Below are 6,185 nucleotides of genomic sequence, written 5' to 3' on the forward strand. Positions count from 1 at the left end.
GGGGTTTCTTACTGATTCTTCTTAAGAGTACTGGCTGCTGGGTTCTGAGCTCTCCAGCTCTCCAGGTGAGATCTTGGATCTAGGGCAGATGTTATTGTAATCTAGGCTTTCTCTGCTTTTAATCCAAGTACTAGATATAAAGACAGGGGAAAAACATTAAAACAAATCTTCATTTGAAAATGGGTTTTTCAGGTCAACTGAACACAAAATTACAGATCGTCTCAAAGACAGCATTACCATAGTTTGAAGTTCCTCTGAAGAGAGCCAGGGTTGGAGTTATGATAGATTGCTGCCTAATAGAACACATCGATCCCTTGATCCTTCTCAGCACATCTGCAGATCTCAGGCTCCTAACTAATGAAAGGGTTTATAGCATTCAGGATTAAAGAGTCCTCCCATACCCTTGTCATCACAAACCCATACTCTTGTACTTAGTACCAAATAAACATAGATTTTGATACATGAGAGAGATACCTATCCTGTCCTGTGACTGAAACTCTTTCTTAGCAGATAGTAACCAAATACATGATAACTGAGGGATCACAATTATTTGGGGTATCTTTTGAAATCCATTTATTGGTTAATGCTGCTCCCTGGGGAAAAAAATTGTTAATATGTGGATTCCTGGCATTCTATAGGCATTTCCTGATTTATTCATTAAATACAATAAAATTTACTGCATAGAGTAGGAGAGGGGAGATCCTATTGAAATCCACAATATTAACTGAAGGGCAAACTTGTATGATTATACTATTATATAGATGGGGATCATCTAACTACAGCTGTATATTTCAGGAAATATAAATCACTCCCTGTCATTATCCAACAACTTGTGTTGGAGCTGAGCAAAGTGCTGATAGACAGCAAACAAGTGATTGAGCAAGTAACATTGATTTGTAAAGGGAAGATGAATAAGCATTTACTGAGTGTCTATTACACTAACCACAGTACCAAGTGATTTATAAATATTCTCTTGTTCGATCCTCACTCACATCCCTGGGAGGCAAGTACTATTATTATCTTAAATTCATAGTTGGGGAAATTGAACCTGTTAACAGTTAAGTGGCTTGCCCAAAAAGATAAACTGGAAAGTTATCAAATCCAAACTAGATTTGAACTTGGGTCTTGACTCCAGGGCTAGAACTATTTAGTTGCCTCTAATCCCTGAGAGGTATATCTCAAATGGCAAAATTTAGCTTTTGGAAGTAAACTATTTAATTATTGAGCATTTAACTGAGATGGCAAGACTGAACTTTTAGAACTCAGCTTAGCCAAAGCCCAGAAACAACTTGTGTCCTAAAGGAGAAACCTTTTAAATTCCTCTTCCATAGCACTCGTGAACTTTGTGTGAAATGGCATCTGCTCTCTCCTCTTTTGAATATGGAGGACTTTTCTTTTAAATTATTTAGTCAATAAGAACCTAGATTTAGAGTTGGAAGAAATGTTAGGCCATCTAATCCCATTCCTTCATTTTGAGGACACTGATGACCCCAAGAAGTTAAGTAGCTTGTCCAAAGATGATGAGAGGTTAGACTGACATGAAAGTCAGTGCTCTTTTCACACATTAACAGAAACTTCAAATTTTTACACTCCTTGGGAAATATGAGAGAAATGGAATGAGAGATGAAAAGAAAGAGCCAAGGTACATTTAGTTTTCCTATCTAAAATCACTCTGATAAAAACTTTTCTTCCTGAAATTATAAGTGATGGTATGAGAAAGTATCCAGGCAGCTTTTAAGCTTTCATTAGTACATTTTGAAGTCTGTTTCAATTGAATATAACATGCAAGGGTCCTCAAACTACGGCCCGCGGGCCAGCCCTCACCCAGGGTTATGAAGTTTCTTTATTTAAAGGTCCACAAAATAAAGTTTTTATTTTTACAATAGTCTGGCCCTCCAACAGTCTGAGGGACAGTGAACTGGCCCCCTATTTAAAAGGACCCCTGAGCTTCGATAAGAATTAGTCTATTTTTTTTCCAAAGGTTTTTCTCCCTGTGGTGCTCAGATGATATTACTACATGAGGATTTATCCACTTCCAAAGTACAGTGGAGGTATTTTTTAAACTGTTTCTCAAATAATGAGACTGTGACAGATGGGGATTCAGGCAGTCATACAGAAAAGTTTTTAAAAATGTCAGTCATAAAACCATCTGGTTAGGGGCTTTAGCAAATTTATTAATTTCAACATTTATCTATCTTTGACTGAAGAAACTAAAAGTTGAATCTCACCAAATAAAGGCACAATTTTTATGTGGGGGGGGGAAGAAAAGGGAGGGAGAAAAATTTAATAAATGTTGTTAAGCATATGTGCCATAGAAAAAGATATTAGTTCAATGACAGTCATAAAAATGTAGTATAGTTTGAGATCTGTCAAGTACTAGGAGAAATATCCAACTCAATAAATACATGCAAAAATATTTTTTAAAAATTCAACTAAACCCATAATTCTGATTAACCAGCCATAATTCTAGAGGATTCATAATGAAGCATACCATTTACCTGCAGATAGTGAGATGATAGATTTAAAGTACAGATTTAAGCTTATATTTTTGAACATGAGAATGGGAATTTATTTTACTTGACCATATAATGGATTTTGTTTTTCTTACTTTCTCAATGGGGAAAGAGGGAGAAGGGAGGGAAAAAAGGTGGGGCTGAAAATAAAATAAAATTGAACTTTAAAAAACAACCCTATAAAATGAATATCAAAAGTTTAAAATTATTTTTAAAATAGGGCAAACAATGTTTTCCTGAAAGTCAGAGGGAAAAAGTTCCCTTTCTTGGTTTAAGATAAGGTCATTTGGACTTCTTAATTTCTGATAAAATAGAGGAAAGAAGAGAAATGGGGCTTAGAGAATAAGTATTTCCTCATCAACATCCCAAAAGAATAGTCTTTTATTCTTCTCTTCTCACAAAGAAGCTGAAGATCCTTCAAGAGCATTTACTATCTTCTAGGGGTGGGGAACATGCAGTCTAAGGGCTGAAACAATTTGCTAAAATAATGGCAGATGATGATCTGAAAGTTAAGAACAACAACTTCCCACTGCTTGAGTTCTATAAGGTGATAATTTTGTATGGCCCAAAAATGATGTTATAAATATCCAAGTGCTCCTTGGCAGAAAAAAGGTTCCCCACCCTTGTTTCAGAAGAATAGCGAGGAAGAGCAAAAAGAATAAAGTCAAAAAGCTCCTATTTCTCTGATCAACCTGAGAGAAAAGAAAATAAGGTCAAAGGCATTGACTCCAGAAAACCTGTGTCTTGAAGCCCCATCTATCACTACTAATCAAAACAGGTTCCTAATGTTTTTTTAATGACCCAAGTCTGTCCCATTTACTGGAGATGTTTCTTCTTCTCCATTCTAGGTTTTGCCAACTTGAAGGTTAATGGAAATGATGTTCCTTGATGTCAAGAATGTATCAACTTTTAATCAAAGGGGCCCAATAAACAGAAAGTCATCCCCTTCATCTATGACTCATTGGGGACCACTCTTTCCTGAGGCCTATTGTTCTAACTAGAGTGAGGTGTTTTTTTTTTTTTTTTTTATTAAGAAACAAACTTTTATTACAAAATTCACAAGCTTATATAAAATTTTCTATTTTATTCTTATTCTGATATAGAAATGTTTATTTGTTAAATCCATAATTTAAAAAAACCCTTAAATATGTTTTTTTAAAAATCTCAAATATTATGTTTCTGCCTATAATATGACAAGATTATATAATTTAATTCACATTCTTTTGGCCGTACCAAAATGGTCTTTTGATGAGAAAGTTCACCAATCACTAACAGAAACAGGCCCCAGGTACTATTCTGATTCCTAACATAATGTTCATGGTGTGAATGGTTGGAATTAAATGCATTCCCATTGATTTCTATTCCTTTTTAGCATAAGCCTCCTGGTTCATTTTTCAATAATTTTTTCCTTTCTGCAAAAAGAAAAAAAAAGATGACATAGGATCATAGTAAAACCACTTGCTTATACATAGGAACACTTTGTGTGCAAAGGAACTGTGTTGCCTGGACTAGTTGTGACTTGATTGTTTGTGTTGCTGTAGAGCCATTATAGTTGTACAAACCACCAGGTGGCATTTCAAGCTCAAGTTATACTAGCACATTTGAAACTATACCTGTGTGAAAAGTATCTAGCTATAAAAATATTATTACTTTGTTTTCAAATTCTTTATTTCATTGATTCATTTTAATTAATTGAATTATAATTCCTCATGGGACAGCTAAATGATACAGAAAATAGAATGTTGGGTTCTGGAGACAGGAAAATCCATTTTCCTAAGTTCAAATCTGGCCTCAGACACTTACTAACTCTGTGATCCTGGGCAAATTATGTAACCTTGTTTGCTTCAGTTCCTCACATATAAAATGAACTGGAAAAGAAAATGACAAACTATTCCAGTATCTTTGCCAAGAAAATCCTAAAGGGGGTCACAAAAGATTTGGACACAACTAAAATAATTAAATAGCTAAAAAAAAATTGTCATAACTTTCTCAGTTTATCTCTAATTTTGTTTCCTTTTAGTGTAACCCCAAAGAATATGACTCATTCTATATGAAAGATAAACTGAAATCAAAAGGTAAAATGCATATAGCTAAGTGGTGGAAGTAACTTTAATTGCTTTTAGTAAAGTCTGAATTTTCAATCACCCTCTCCCCCATCTTATGTTTATTATAAGACTTTTGTCCTCATTTTTACTACATGAAGAGTTATACCCCAAGATCTTTTTGTGAATATCTAGTAAAAGTATATGTGTATGAAGTTGATCATGAGTTATACTCTCTAATGATGGAGAATGGAATACTACAGAAGCTCTGAACCCCCAAAATATACTAGGATTTCAGGACTACCCATAAGATTCATTAAATGTTGGAGAGCAGGGATTTGACCCCAAATATATTAGGATTATGGACTAGAATCATAAAGTATCTCAAAAAAATTTGTAGACTTAAACCATCTTCAAATCAAAGGGCAAAGATTGTACTGTGCTGCTTGCAATGGAATTATTTCCAAAAGGGAATTTTAGTTATTAACAAGACAAAGATGACATAAGACAGGCAAAAGCTCCTAGAGAACTTGCAGTCACAAAGTAGGAAATTCTTAATGAACCCATGAAGTGATAAGATGGGCTAAATTCCTAACGAAGTATGTGTGTGTGGGGGGAGGGATTAAGGTACTCAATAAATACTTTTATAAAGCAAAAACAAAAAAAAAAATCTTGAGGACTGACATCATAACTTAACCTTCTGATGGGATATACTAAACTGTGGGGTCATGATAATTTTATCAATGCAAGGAACTAAAGGCCTACTTAAGAACAACAGGTCCACTTAAAGAGATAATTGTATTAGTGCTCCTCTCTGATTGTCTCAAGAAGTAGTTTGGGTCATAATTCAAACTCCCTCCTGTCAGTATCCACCTAACTACCCTTACCCATCTTAAGGAGCCAGTCAGTTGATATGAGGAATAGAATTCTGGCTTTTTAAAGGACTATGAGAAATGTGACCAATACTTTTTGTGTTCAGTGGTACACAACTTCACAAAAGTGTAACAAAATATAAAGTCTCCTCTTTGTTATTTGGTCTAATCTGACCCATTATGAACTATTGGAGGTTTTGAACTCAATTCTTCCTGATTCCAGGACTAGCATTCTATCCACTGTGCCATCTAGCTGCCCTAAACACTTCCCTTTTTCCTCTAAGACTTTAATACCTCGTTGTGTCTTATAATTGATCCTACTTGTGTCTTTTCTGGACTTGAGAAAGTCAATTGCTTTTTGGGGTCTCCAGTTAATTCCCTCACTATAGGTCCCACTAAGCATTCTTTATCCATGGTCACAGGAAAAAAAGGAATCCAACTCACCACAATCCAACTCACTCACAATCCAAGCTTTCTTGTATGGCAGAATATAAGCTTACTAAGGGCAGGGTATGTTCCTCTTTTATCTTTGTTTCTTTAGTGCCTAAATAGTGCCTGGTACTTTGTAGGCTTTCAATAAGAATATACAAAAATATATAAACAAATACATAAATAAAAGATCTTGGTGGGGAGGGGAGGTTGAGAAAGCACCAGCAGCTTAGAGAAGGACTAGAAAACAGTACATGTAAAAAGATGACAATAAGAATTTTGAAGGAAATTATGGATTCTAAGAAGTGGTGACAAGAAAGGAGTGCTTT

The sequence above is a fragment of the Antechinus flavipes genome, chromosome 2 (genome assembly GCF_016432865.1).
Source record: "Antechinus flavipes isolate AdamAnt ecotype Samford, QLD, Australia chromosome 2, AdamAnt_v2, whole genome shotgun sequence".
NCBI lineage: Eukaryota > Metazoa > Chordata > Mammalia > Dasyuromorphia > Dasyuridae > Antechinus > Antechinus flavipes.